At 44.4% G+C, this 15,519-nt stretch overlaps 1 long non-coding RNA gene across 1 annotated transcript; it reads right to left on the bottom strand.

Moving 5' to 3' along the window:
- Window positions 1–13,850: 13,850 nt before the first annotated feature.
- On the bottom strand, window positions 13,851–14,130 carry LOC145422575 (uncharacterized). Its single transcript, XR_013903892.1, has 2 exons — window positions 13,992–14,130; window positions 13,851–13,905 (listed from the first exon to the last, which is right to left on the bottom strand). It is a non-coding gene; the product is annotated as an uncharacterized LOC145422575 (long non-coding RNA).
- Between the last annotated feature and the right edge of the window lie 1,389 nt (window positions 14,131–15,519).

Below are 15,519 nucleotides of genomic sequence, written 5' to 3'. Positions count from 1 at the left end.
GTGTACTTCCTGTTTTATTTTGACAGTCTCTCGTCAGTATGCGTAATGTTGTGTTCACTCCTGCCCTGTCTCGTTATGTTTATCAGTATCCCCTGTGTTCCCCACCTGTGTGTAATCTCCCTGTGTTCTCTGGGTGTATTTAAGTTGTCTCTTCTGATATTCTAGTTCCTGGTTCGTCTATATTGTTTCCCCTCGGTCTCCCTGCGTCTCTTGTGTATTTCCCCGGACCTCCCTGCATCCTCGTTTCTAGTTTGTGTTATTAGCTTACCCAGTTTAGGTTTCCGGTTTCTTGTTTTTCCACCAGTTCTGTTTTGTGCCCACCGTTGTAAATAAATATTCACCTGCACCAGAGCTGCCGCCTTTTGGGTCCTCTCGGGTCCTCTCGACCTCTGGTGTTCCAGAGGTCGAGAGAGGGAGTGTGGAGCAGGGAAATTATTTTACTGCTATTGTTAAATAATTGTCATTATTACCATTGCATTAATAATATAATCTGGAGTTTATATTGCATTCAGGGGTTGAACAGTGTGTGTCTTTCAGAAAGACTAAGTTGCAGGCTGACAGGAAGTTGCAGGTTTGCAGAGTGTGCCTTTTGCAGAACTGAAACCGAAAGCAGAGTCTAAGTGCAGGTTATTTTGAGGAGCATTTGAGGACGAGACACAGACAGTAGGTGAAGAGGTGACACAAAGAGCATGTGAGGTCAACACATACACACACATTAGTTAAATTTATTTAGAGGAACCGTCCTTGTTGTCTCGGCAAGAAAGAGGAACAATTCATTTTAAGATAAGAACGGAAAGTACCAAGCCATGAAAATAGAAGATGATTTTCTAGGTGAAAAGTCATGATGATGTTGATCTGATCTATGTATAAAATGTACCGGTGACGCATGAAGGGGCGTCAGTAAACAAACCCTGATGCTATAAAATATCTGTTCATGCTTTGATTAAGTCGAGGACTACTGGCTGTCTGCGTACAGAGTGTCTTCCCACACGTGTGTTCATTAAAATCATCGTTTGACTTCACCCAGCCGGATCGGTGTGGTTATTCTTCGATCACCTCTTGTACCCTTCCTCAATATTGAACCTTAACAATATGCAACAGCCACAGTCTGTAGAGATGATGTCACCATGGAGTGGTGTCTCCTTTCCAGTGATGTCACTGGAGCTGCCAATATGTGCTCCAGCCAAAGCTACACCAGAGGGTTGTGCTGTGTAACAGGTTGGTGCAGGTGGTGTTATCTACATTTGAACATTAGGCAACAGTCTCATGAAGACACTTTATATTGTTCACTAAAGACCAACAATAAAAGAGACAAAGGGAGAGCAGCAGAACTAGTGCTAACAATTAGCACTGCTAGCCTGCCCACCAACACCAGCTAATGTTATAAAAACGATGATTATGCCGGCTTGTACACATACACGAGAGACACGAGAGTTCTTCTTTACTGATGTTTACTGTGCTTCTCTTAACGTACAGGTACACCGTAGAACTGGTGAATACAAATGTACAAGAAAATTATATTTCAGCATTAAAACATATTACAATATAAAATTCACAAAATATAAACAAACATACCACTTTGGCCTGCAAGTAGACAAACCGGTGTAACTGGAACTTAGGGCTTATTTCTTCTTTCTTAGCTTGACTTTTACACAGCTAGACCGTCACCATGCGCAGCTTCTCTGACCTTACTTCCCAAAACAGGAAGTGACCTCTGCCCTTACCTTATACTTACAAAATTAACTGGTTACTTTCCATGTATCAAATTAACTTTACACCAATCCGGTAGGCAAAAAAGGAAAATGTTAACATGGTCAACACAAAAATAAAACATACAAAATAAAATGCGTTAGTTACATTATCATTACAAGAGCTCCGCCTAGTGGTCAAATACTAACATTTCACCAACTGTTACACTCCCACCATCACACTATCAACAGCATGTGTGATCCTAAAGGAATTTGACCCAACAATGAACTTAGCGAAGGTTAACCAATAAACATTATGTTGAGTCTTTACTCTGCTTCAAGTAAAAGTATAGTCTTATGTATGGGTCTCTCTAAAATCGTCTTAGTTGTGTGCTTCCCCTTATTGTCTCTAGTAGAGTCACCGATGAGAAGCTTAACTTTTCTGACTCTGCCGTCAGCTCCTGGAGTGACTTCCACAACTTTGGCGAGTTTCCATTGATTTCTTGGAAGACAGTCTTCTTGTAATAACACAATGTCATTTATTTTTGCATTTCTTCTGTTTTTATTCCATTTGCTTCTCTGTTGCAAGTTTAACAAATTTCTTTCTCCACCTTGTCCAAAATACATTCGCCAAATATTGTACTCGTTTCCATCTTTTCTGGAGGTAGAGATCTTCTTTAGCGAATTCTCCAGGTGGTGGTGAGATCACTGCTGACTTCATCGTCAAAATATGGTTGGGTGTCAACGGCTCCAGTCCTACAGGGTCGTTGATAGACTCTACAGTTAGTGGTCGACTGTTTACTATTGCCATAGCTTCATACATGAACGTTCTCAATGATGAAGTGTCTAATCTTGAAGCTGACTGGTCAAGAATGGATTTCAGAACTTTTCTTATTGTCCGAATCTGCCTCTCCCAGACTCCTCCCATGTGGCTAGAAGCAGGTGGGTTGAAAACGAAAGTTATTCCCAGCTTTTTGACTTTCTCTTGAGTTGCTTGCGTTAGAAGCTCGTTTCTTGCACCGATAAAATTGGTGCCTTGATCACAATGCAGCTGACCTACGTTGCCCCGTATTGCTATGAAACAACGGAGTGCATTGAGAAAACAGTCTGCACTGAGATCATCTAGAACTTCTATATGTATAGCTCTCGAGCACATACATGTAAACAAGAGTCCATATCTCTTCAAGTCTTTCCTCCCTTCTTTTACACAGAATGGTCCGAAGCAGTCCATACCGCTGTATGTACAGTGGGGCAAAAAAGTATTTAGTCAGCCACCGATTGTGCAAGTTCCCCCACTTAAAATGATGACAGAGGTCAGTAATTTGCACCAGAGGTACACTTCAACCGTGAGAGACAGAATGTGAAAAAAAAAATCCATGAATTCACATGGTAGGATTTGTAAAGAATTTATTCGTAAATTAGGGTGGAAAATAAGTATTTGGTCACCTCAAACAAGGAAAATCTCTGGCTATCACAGACCTGTAACGTCTTCTGTAAGAAGCTTTTCTGTCCCCCACTCGTTACCTGTATGAATGGCACCTGTTTGAACTCATCATCTGTATAAAAGACACCTGTCCACAGCCTCAAACAGTCAGACTCCAAACTCCGCCATGGCCAAGACCAAAGAGCTTTCGAAGGACACCAGGAAAAGTATTGTAGACCTGCACCAGACTGGGAAGAGTGAATCTACAATAGGCAAGCAGCTTGGTGTGAAAAAATCAACTGTGGGAGCAATCATCAGAAAATGGAAGACATACAAGACCACTGATAATGTCCCTCGATCTGGGGCTCCACGCAAGATCTCATCCCGTGGGGTCAAAATGATCATGAGAACGGTGAGCAAAGATCCCAGAACCACACGGGGGGACCTGGTGAATGACCTGCAGAGAGCTGGGACCAAAGTAACAAAGGTCACCATCAGTAACACACTACAACGGCAGGGAATCAAATCCCGCAGTGCCAGACGTGTTCCGCTGCTGAAGCCAGTGCATGTCCAGGCCCGTCTGAAGTTTGCCAGAGAGCACATGGATGATACAGCAGAGGATTGGGAGAATGTCATGTGGTCAGATGAAACCAAAGTAGAACTTTTTGGTATAAACTCAACTCGTCGTGTTTGGAGGAGGAAGAATACTGAGTTGCATCCCAAGAACACCATACCTACTGTGAAGCATGGGGGTGGAAACATCATGCTATGGGGCTGTTTTTCTGCCAAGGGGACAGGACGACTGATCTGTGTTAAGGACAGAATGAATGGGGCCATGTATCGTGAGATTTTGAGCCAAAACCTCCTTCCATCAGTGAGAACTTTGAAGATGAAACGAGGCTGGGTCTTCCAACATGACAATGATCCAAAACACACCGCCCGGGCAACAAAGGAGTGGCTCCGTAAGATGCATTTGAAAGTCCTGGAGTGGCCTAGCCAGTCTCCAGACCTCAACCCCATAGAAAATCTGTGGCGGGAGTTGAAAGTCCGTGTTGCTCGGCGACAGCCCCAAAACATCACTGCTCTCGAGAAGATCTGCATGGAGGAATGGGCCAAAATACCAGCTACTGTGTGTGCAAACCTGGTAAAGACCTATAGTAAACGTTTGACCTCTGTTATTGCCAACAAAGGTTATGTTACAAAGTATTGAGTTGTATTTTTGTTATTGACCAAATACTTATTTTCCACCCTGATTTACGAATAAATTCTTTACAAATCCTACCATGTGAATTCATGGATTTTTCTTTCACATTCTGTCTCTCACAGTTGAAGTGTACCTCTGGTGCAAATTACTGACCTCTGTCATCATTTTAAGTGGGGGAACTTGCACAATCGGTGGCTGACTAAATACTTTTTTGCCCCACTGTAAATGGAGGGGTAGCTTCCAGTCTTTCTGGTGGCAGGTCGCCCATCCTTTGTTCTTGATTGCCTTTCCTGTACTTTCTACATTTGACACATTTGTATATAAATGACGATACTTCAGTACTGCAGCCAATTACCCATATGCCATTGGACCGTATCTCATTTACTGTCATCCCTCGGCCTTGATGATGCGTCTTCTCATGAAAATGTTCGATGAGCAGGTGCGACACATGATGTTTCTTTGGCAGAATGGCTGGGTGTTTGATGTTGGGATGGATTGATGCTTTTGTAAGTCTTCCTCCTACCCTCAAGATATTGTGTTGATCAAGGAGTGGACTTAACTGAAGTAGCTTTGAGTGAGATGGTCTGACTTCCTCCATATCCTTTATGATCTTAATTTCCTTTCCAAATGCTTCTTGTTGAACTGTCTGTATGATGAACTCCTCGGCTTCTTTCCTTTCTTCCAACGTAGTACTTTCATTGGACATTTCCTTTGAGTTCTTTGCATACTTTACACGTCGTCTTAATCTTGCAATTGCTTTCACAACTCTCATCCAATCTGAGAATTTTTCCATCCATCCATCCATCCATCCATCCATTCGCTTCCGCTTATCCTTTTCAGGGTCGGGGGGGCGCTGGAGCCTATCCCAGCTGTCATAGGGCGAAAGGCGGGGTACACCCTGGACAGGTCGCCAGTCTGCCGCAGGGCCAACACACAGGGACAGACAACCATTCACACTCACATTCACACCTAGTGGCAATTTGGATTATCCAATTAACCTATCCCCACAAGCTGCATGTCTTTGGACGGTGGGAGGAAGCCGGAGTACCCGGAGAGAACCCACGCAAACACGGGGAGAACATGCAAACTCCACACAGAAAGACCCCAGCCTGATGGTGGAATTGAACTCAGGACCTTCTTGCTGTGCGGCAACAGTGCTAACCACCGTGCCACCGTGCTGAATTTTTCCAGTCGTTCTAAAATGGATTTCTCTTCTTTTGCCTTAACTGCGAATACTGTTGTGACTTTGAGTTCTGGATCTTCGATACTGATCTCTTTCACTTTAGCATGTTCTTGTGGTAGTTCCTTTTGCCATAAAAAACTTGGTCCTGTGAACCAGTTGGACTGTACTAGTTCTTTTGTCATGACTCCACGTGACGCGTGATCTGCAGGATTTTGTTCAGAGGCAACATATCGCCATTGACTTGGTTCTGTACTTGATCTGATTCTCTGTATTCTGTTAGCAACAAATACATGAAAGCGCCTTGCGTCGTTGTTAATATAACCAAGGACAACTTTGGAATCAGTCCAGTAGTACTCCTGAATATTTTGGATCTCCAATTCTCTCTTTAGAAAGTCAGCTGCTCTCGTAGCTACTACAGCCGCAGAAAGCTCCAATCTTGGGATGGTTGTCACTTTAGTAGGAGCGACTCTTGCTTTACCCATCACAAGAGTGCACTGTACTTCTCCAAACTTTGTCACTGTTCTCAAGTATGAGCACACACCATAACCAGTTACACTGGCATCAGAAAAGCTGTGTAACTCATACTGCTTCACTTGGTCAGATGTTGATGGGACATAACAACGTGATATCTTTATGGAGGACAGGTTCTGGAGGTCTCTGAGCCAAGCTTCCCATTGAGGCTTGAGATCTTCTGGAAGCGGCTCGTCCCAGTCCAGCTTTTCCTGACACATTCTTTGGAGGAGTTTCTTACCAACTAAAATGAACGGAGCGACGAATCCAAGTGGGTCGAATATTGAGGCCACTGTCGAGAGCACTCCTCTTCTATTGAAGGGGTTATTCTTTACAATCACTCTGAATTGAAAGGTGTCTGAGCTTACACACCATTGGACCCCTAAGGCTCTTTCTATATTTGGCTCTCCTAGTGCCAGATCCAGATCAGTTGCTCCTGCTACACATTCTTCCTTTGGGATAGCAGCAATCACTTCCTTGCTGTTGCTAATGAACTTGTGCAGGTGCAGCTTACCCATGGCACACAGTTCTCTAGCTTCCTTTACAAGTTGAATAGCTTCTTGCACTGAATCCACACTCACCAAACCGTCGTCCACGTAGAAGTTGCGTTGCATGAACTTCACCGTGGCTTCACTGAACTTATTTTCACCTTGCGCAGCGACATGCTTGAATCCAAAGTTTGCGCATCCTGGTGAAGATGCTGCACCAAACAAGTGGACTCTCATGCGAAACACTGATGTGGACCTTTCCATGTTACCATCCTCCCACCATAGGAATCGGAGGTAATCTTGATCCTTTGGGGCAACATGAAACTGGTGAAACATGCGCTCCACGTCACACATGACAGCTACACGTCCTTTCCTGAAACGACACAGAACTCCAACAAGAGTATTTGTGAGGTCAGGTCCTGACAGGAGATGCTCGTTGAGCGATGTATTCTGGAACCTTGCAGAGCAATCAAAGACGACACGGATCTTATTTGGCTTCTGCGGATGGTAGACGCCATGGTGAGGAATGTACCATGCTGGTTGATTATTTAGCTCAGCCTCTGGCACTTTCTCTGCGTCACCTCTCTTTATGATGTCTTGCATGAAAGTCACGTAGTCCTTGTAGTAGCGCTCGTCTTTTCTGAGACGCCTTTCTAAACACTTCAGTCTGTGTTCTGCACAAAGTTTGTTGTTTGGCAAGTCAGGTCTTTCTTGTCTGAAGGGTAGTGGCATTTCAAAGTGGCCATCTTGCCTTTGTTTTATGCCTTCTTTTACTTTGGCTAGAAACAGTAGATCTTCTTGTGACATTGACTCTTCTTCAACACTTTTTTCAACAAAGTCCATCTCTAGCACATTAAGTATCTCGGCTGGAGTAAGTATTTCTTTGACTTTGTTTTTGCTTACAAAGTGAACTTCCGTTTTGAGCTTGTGAGCTGGTCCTACAGCTGGCAAGACTTGTCTAACAATAACACGATGGCTTACTCCTATTTCATCTTCACAATCACCTTCAGAGTCACTGTAGCCAATGATGCTCCAGCCAAGCAAAGATTTCTGTGCAAATGGCTGGTCTCGATCACCACTGACCACCGCTAGAGGGAGCAATGCTTGAGGACAGTTATATCCGATCAGTAGTCCAACTTCACAATCAAGCTCGGGAGCCATCTCCTTTGATAAATGTTTCAAATGTGACCAGTTCTCTGCTGTTTTGTTTGTGGGAATATGTGATCTGTTAGCAGGAATGTAGTCTCTGGTATAGCTTGTTGGTAGTTTGATTCTCGTTTCAGAGTAAATGCCTCTTACTTGTAAGTCCTTTAACTTGCTGCTTGAAACAACTTTTGTTTTGGACGTTATAGTGGAAATCTTGAGTTTAACTGGCTCTAACATGGCGTTGAGCGACTGAGCTGTGTCTTTCAAGATGAAAGTGGTGTCACTTTGAGTATCGAGCAAAGCATACACCAACTTTTCATTCTCTGGTTCATCCACAGTGGATACATAAACTGGGATAACTGAGGAAGTACAACCTTTTGACTTTTGTTGCACAACTCTGTTGGATGTAACTTGGTTAGATACTTGCTCTTGTACTTCAGAAACCTCTGTTTCCTGGTTAGCCTTAAATTGTTGTTGGCTATTCTTTCTTTGTTCCTTGTCTCTTTTCTCTCTGTCTTGATGTAGACAAGTTGGGTGAGGCTTTTGGCATTTGTCACACACACTTCTGGAAGTGCAGTTCTTAGAGTTATGACCAGTCTTGAGGCAACCAAAGCACAGTTTTTCAGACTGCACAAACTTTACTCTCTCTTCAACTGACTTGTCCATTATCTTGCGACATTTCTGAAGCGTGTGACCAGGTTTCTTACAAAAGAGACATGTGACATTTGTCCTTTCACTAGAGCTTGTACTAAGTGACTTAGCATTCAGCATGTAGTTTCTTTTGGGCTTTTCTTTGAATGCATGCTTGTCTTGTTCAGTTGGCTTTATTGCAGGCAGAGAAGTGATAGGATTACATGCAATTCTTGCTTCTTTATTCAGGAATTTGACAAAATGACTAAAATCTGGGAACATTCTGTGTTCATCTTGAAACTCTGTCACCATTCTGTTCCACCGTGCACTTAGCCAATCAGGCAGCTTTGCAGCTATCCTCTGATTTTCCACACAGTCATGCAAAACTTGTAAACATTGAACATAAGGTATGGCTGACTCAACACTGCTTAGAAAATCTGCAAACTCACGTAGATCTTTAGTGTCTTTGTTGTTAATTTTTGGCCATGACTGAATCTTGTCACGATATGATTTGCCTATCACAAAGGGATCTCCAAACCTGTCGTTGAGTATCTCCCAGGCAGCATGATAAGCGGTGTCTGTTCCAAGTAGAAAGTGTCCTTCAATAGCCTTCTTCGCTGAACCTCCAACATACTTTCTCAGGAAGAATAGCTTTTCTTGAATTGGCAGATTCTTGCGGTCAACTAATGTTTGAAAAGACAACTTCCAGTCATTATACTGCAGTGGATCACCTGTGAAGACTGGAGGCTCTGGGATTGGGATTCTGTTTGCAGTGATAGCTTCAGCGAGCATCCTTACAAGATCAGTGGAGGGCGTTTCATTTGCACTACGAATTGCTGTTTGAGGGACAGAGGCTTGGAGAGGTGCAGTTTGTTGCGGAGCTCTAACTTGAGAGGGGATGAATGGTTTCGAGTTCACATTTGGAAAGCTTGGTTGCGGGAAGGAACTATCTTGTCTTACTTGGGAATGAACAGGAGATTTGTCTTCATCCTCACTATTCACACTTTCAGCATACACTTTCAGTCTTGCTTGTGCTGCATTACGCTTTTGCAATTCTCTCAAAAGTTCCACTTCCTTTCTCTTTTCATCTAACCTTGTCTTTATTGAGGTGCTCTCAGTTAGAAATTGAGCTCTTTTCCTTGCATCCTCAACTTCAAGTTCTCTGATTTCTTCCTCACACTGATGCTGTGTTTTCATTATTTTAATGACTTCTTCTGTAGCTGCTACATCAGCTGCAGCTTCTTGTCTTTGTTGTAGTGTGACCAGAGATGATTGCTTTGACATTCCAGAGATAGACCTTGACTTATATGTGATCCTTGAAGAAGCGCTGGATGAACTGCTGTCATACACGGACTCTGAATCAGGCCAGGGTATACTATAAGATAAGATAAGATAAGATAACCTTTATTAGTCCCACACGTGGGAAATTTGTTTTGTCACAGCAGGAAGTGGACAGTGCAAAAGTTATGAGGCAAAAATTAGAATACAATAAGAATAAATACAGTACACAACTGTACAGAATAGAATAAAATAAAATACTATATACAGTAGAATAAAATAAAATAAATATACAATAAGATAAAAATAGAATACAAATACAAATACTATATACAACTGAGTAAAAATACAACGATGACAGAAAGGATTATTGCACTTAGTATTATTGCATATGTATGGATGTGTGTGCTTGATCAGTTAAAGTCTTTATTATGGAGTCTGACAGCAGTGGGGAGGAAAGACCTGCGAAATCTCTCCGTCCCACACCGTGGGTGCCGCAGTCTCCCACTGAAGGAGCTGCTCAGTGCTGTCACAGTCTGCTGCATGGGATGGGAGATGTTGTCCATCAGGGATGACAGCTTAGCCACCGTTCTCCTGTCACTCACCACCTCCACTGGGTCCAGAGGGCATCCTAGAACAGAGCTGGCCCTTCGGATCACCCTGTTCAGTCTCTTCCTGTCCCCAGCAGAGATGCTGCCGCCCCAGCAGACCACACCATAAAAGATAGCAGAAGCCACAACAGAGTCATAGAATTTCTTCAGGAGTGGGCCCTCCACTCCAAACGACCTGAGTCTCCGCAGCAGGTACAGCCTGCTCTGCCCTTTCCTGTAGAGGGCGTCTGAGTTATGAGTCCAGTCCAGTCTATTGTTCAGATGAACACCAAGGTACCTGTAGCTGTCCACAGCCTCAATGTCCATACCTTGGATGTTCAGTGGTTGCAGTGGAGAATGCTTGTGCCTGCGGAAGTCTACCACCAGTTCCTTGGTTTTACTGGCGTTGATCTGGAGGTAGTTCAGCTGGCACCAGTCCACAAAGTCTTGGGTCAGACCTCTGTACTCCTTGTCGTCCCCATCAGTGATGAGGCCGACTATTGCAGAGTCATCAGAGAACTTCTGCAGGAAGCACTGGGTGGAATTGTGGGAGAAGTCTGCAGTGTAGATGGTGAAGAGGAACGGAGCCAGAACCGTTCCCTGTGGGGCCCCCGTACTGCAGACGACCCTGTCCGACACACAGCCCTGAGTCCTCACATACTGTGGTCGGTCGGTGAGGTAGTCCAGGATCCAGGTAGTGAGGTGATGGTCCACTCCAGAGTTCACCAGCTTGTCCTTTAGAACCAAGGGAAGAATGGTGTTGAAGGCACTGGAGAAATCAAAGAACATGATTCTCACAGTGCTTCCAGCGGTCTCCAGGTGAGCGAGGGAACGATGTAGGAGGTGAATGACGGCATCATCCGCTCCAATGCCAGGCTGGTAGGCAAACTGAAGTGGGTCCAGTGATGAGCTTATTAGGCGCCGAAGCTGAGCCAGGACCAACCGCTCCAGGGTCTTCATCAGGTGGGATGTCAGAGCCACCGGCCTGTAGCTGTTGAGGTCCTTGGGGCGTGAAGTCTTTGGCACTGGTACAACACAGGAGGTTTTCCAGAGCTGTGGAACTCTTCCCAACCTCAGGCTCAGGTTGAAGAGGTGCTCCATCACCCCACACAGTTGGTCCGCGCAGGACCTAACGACCCTCGAGCTGATGCCATCTGGACCCGCTGCCTTCTTGCCATTAATCCTCCTCAGTTCCCTCCTAACCTGGGTGGTTGAGAGAGACAGGCTGGAGCCTTGTGTTGAGTGTGTATTGGATGCTGTTGTTGGGGGTGGGGGGGAGTGAGCAGGGTGAATAGAGGAGGTGTGAAGTGTCTGAGGTGGAACAGCAGCAGTGGGGGTGGGTGAGTCTGCAGCCGATGTTGCAGACTGCCTCATGGCTGAGTCAAATCTGTTGAAGAAATGATTCAGTTCATTTGCCCATCTCACATCCCTCCTAGGCAGAGAGTTCTGCTGTTTGTGGCCCGAGATGGTTCTGAGGCCTCTCCAGACTTCACCAACGTTGTTTTGTTGAAGCTGGTTCTCCATCTTCTGCCTGTAGCTCTCCTTCCCATTCCTTATCAGTCCCCTCAGCTCTCTCTGCACCCTTTTCAACTCCTCTTTGTCTCTGGATTTGAAGGCCCTCCTCTTCTGCTTGAGGACGGTTTTAATTTCTGGGGTAATCCAAGGTTTGTTGTTGGAGAAACACCGTACAGTCCTGGTAGGTACAGTGTTATCCACACAGAAGTTTATATAGTCAGTAATGCATGTAGTAAGGCTGTCGATGTCCTCACCGTGGTCAACACAAATCACCTCCCACACAGTCGACTCAAAACAATCCTTAAGAGCCTCCTCGCTCTCCTCTGACCATCTCTGCACTGTGCGGGTGGCTGGTGGCTCCCTGCGCACTAAGGGCTCATACACAGGGACAAGGTGCACCAGGTTGTGGTCAGATCTGCCCAGGGGAGGGAGAGGTGATGAACTGTATGCCTCTTCTGCATTGGCATACAGTAAGTCCAGTGTTTTATTGACTCTGGTTGGGCAGGTCACATACTGGGTGAAGGTGGGCAGTGTGGAGTCCAGTGAGGCATGATTGAAGTCCCCTGATATTATGAGAAGGGCTCTCGGTGATTGTGTTTGCAGTCTGCTGACTACAGAGTGGAGAGAGTCACAGGCTGCATCCGCGTTGGCCGAGGGGGGGACATACGCTGTTATCGCGATAACATGCGAGAACTCCCGGGGCAGGTAGTACGGACGCATGCTAACGGCTAACAGCTCAATGTCTCTGCTGCAGAGTTGCTCTTTTACAGTGATGTGCCCAGGGTTACACCATCTGTCATTCACAAAAACTGCCAGTCCCCCTCCTTTCCTCTTACCGCTGTCTCTGGTCCTGTCCGCTCGCAGCTGCTGGAATCCCGGTAGTGTCACGCTTGTGTCCGGAGTTAGCGATGTTAGCCACGACTCCGTTAGCATCATGATGCTACATTGCCGGTACTCCCTCTGTGACCAGGTTAGCGACATGAGCTCATCCATCTTATTGGGCAAAGATCTTACGTTTCCAATAATTACAGAAGGAAGAGATGGTCGATAACGTCTCCTTCTCGGGTGACGGCGCTCCTTCCCAGCACGACACCCCCGTCTTTTCCTCCTCAGCTCGCTGGGAATATCGGGTCTGTCCGCCGGCAGTACCGCTGCAGGACTCAGCGCTAACAGCTGATCCTTACTGTAAACAAAGGATCTCTGCTCTGGGTCCCCAGACACGGGTGAAAAAAGTAGAAATAAACTGAGAAAAACGACCAGGACTAGCACAAAACGGTAGAACATGGTTGCAGAGTCTAATTACTAATACGTTAGTTATAAAAAAATTACGAGAAAAAAGATAAGAAAGAAAGAAACTCAGAATGAGCAGAGCTGCTGTAACAGGCTGCCGCACACGGGGGGCGCCGGAAGGATAGAATTTGGATCACCATCTTCTTCTAAAAGGCACCGAGCCTTTGCTCTGGAAGTTTCACTGATAGCCATGCACACATCACATCTTCTGCGCATTTCAATATCAGGACTTTGTATTTTTCTGATCTCATCATGAATGTTACAGATGTCAGTCATACTAGTGTCTATAACACTTACAGCTTCAGGTATTAACTCAATGTCTTTACTCTTCACCATTCTTTTAAATAAGTTTATGTGGTATTTCCACTTCTTGTAAACTCGCTCAAAATTGTTTGTCAAGTCATTTAACTTGGCTTCTTGTACTGAGCACTGTGGAGTTTCTTCTCCATTTGTCTGCTCTTTACTTTCATCATTTTGAAAATTATCATCAGCACTTTCTTCTTCAGTGGGCTGTATTGCATCTTCATTTTCATCTGCCATGTTGTCTTAATAGTATTTTCACTTGACTTTAACATTTACTTGATAAATCTTGATTTTAGCTGCTCCTTAGTATGAAAGGTCACTTTGAATTTCAAATGGAACTGAGGCTTGATAACAATTTACAAGTGCTTTGTTACTTCCAAGACACGGACTTTTGTGCTTGCTTGACTATCTTTCACTTGTTAGCTTGCTTCTTTACGTATTCAATGCATTTGCTGAAGCATGTGATACTTCTCTTGCTAGTAGCTTCTCTTGCTAGTAGCGTCTCTTGCTAGTAGCGTCGGTCCAACCATCTCGTTGCCTTCTCCGGAGCAGTGGAGTGTTCTACTATGCCGGCTTGTACACATACACGAGAGACACGAGAGTTCTTCTTTACTGATGTTTACTGTGCTTCTCTTAACGTACAGGTACACCGTAGAACTGGTGAATACAAATGTACAAGAAAATTATATTTCAGCATTAAAACATATTACAATATAAAATTCACAAAATATAAACAAACATACCACTTTGGCCTGCAAGTAGACAAACCGGTGTAACTGGAACTTAGGGCTTATTTCTTCTTTCTTAGCTTGACTTTTACACAGCTAGACCGTCACCATGCGCAGCTTCTCTGACCTTACTTCCCAAAACAGGAAGTGACCTCTGCCCTTACCTTATACTTACAAAATTAACTGGTTACTTTCCATGTATCAAATTAACTTTACACCAATCCGGTAGGCAAAAAAGGAAAGTGTTAACATGCTCAACACAAAAATAAAACATACAAAATAAAATGCGTTAGTTACATTATCATTACAAGAGCTCCGCCTAGTGGTCAAATACTAACATTTCACCAACTGTTACAATGATCAATGATTTTGCTGTAACGGCTCCAGCTGTCTGAGTCAGGGACACGTTGGAGATGAAGTGAGTGATCCAGTGACAAAGGTTTGGAAACCTGCAGTCAGCTGAGACTAAAGGAGTCACCTGACCGAGAGACGAAATGTTTCACTGAAAACGTCCAGATGAACAGAATCAACCTTTGGGATAATCTGTTACACACATCCATGTTTCACTTACTGCATTATATTTCCTCATTGCTGTGCACACAGGCCTGTGGCTTATAACCAACTCCAAGTTCAGACTCAGAGGCTGCTGAAGCTGTTTTCTGGAACAGAGACGTGTTGGATATAAAACCAACTCTTCTTTATGTGTCAGCACTGAGGAAAGGAGCAGCTTCGTTTCTAAGTGTATGAAGGACTGTAGCAGTGTGTGTGTGAGGTTTATTTCACAGACAGAACCATGTCAAAAACACAACTTCAGGTAAAAACAATACAAAATCAAAGAGTCTGATCAGAAGGATTAAACAGAGGAGTGTGGGACTGTTTTTAACAGACAGCAGGTTAAGCCAGGCTGGAGGAGTAAACTGAGCCTCGGTGTGAGCAGCAGTGTGTTTGACAGGAAGCTGAGATAAACAGTCTGGAGCCCATTTAGTGCTTCATATGAAAGTGTGAGGATTTGAAAGCAAATCTAAAATCAAGCAGGAGTCAGTGTGAGAATGATTTGTGCTTTTCCTCAGTCAGATGCTGGGAGTTTCAGTTCATCCATGTTCAGCGTGCTGTGCTTTGTGTAACAGGAGAATATGACAGTATAAATCAAGTCTTCATGTCACTGAAAGCCTCCACAGTCTGCTATGGAGGTGCATCAGTTTGGATTTACAAGAAGAACATTTCTTAAACCTGCCACAAGATGGCGCTCCAACAGAAGGGATGTCCACAGTGTAACACAGACACACACATACTGTGTGAATGTGTGAGGGAATGGGCTTTCAACACAAGGCTTCTGCTGCTACCTTTAATTACATAATTAGCTAACAAGAACAAACTGTTAATTACCACCAAAGAACGGCTCCAGATTTTAGCTGCTGACCATTTTGTGAAACGTTGATTACATCAGCTTATTGTTGATTTTTCAACCTTAATATCAGCTGCTTTAAAGGAGCCTCGTTCTCTCGCAGTAACAGTTTTCTTCACTAGATGCAGTGCAGGCACA

Source organism: Astatotilapia calliptera, chromosome 19 (genome assembly GCF_964374335.1).
Source record: "Astatotilapia calliptera chromosome 19, fAstCal68.1, whole genome shotgun sequence".
Classification (NCBI taxonomy): domain Eukaryota; kingdom Metazoa; phylum Chordata; class Actinopteri; order Cichliformes; family Cichlidae; genus Astatotilapia; species Astatotilapia calliptera.
This window is presented reverse-complemented; position numbering and strand designations above follow the sequence as displayed.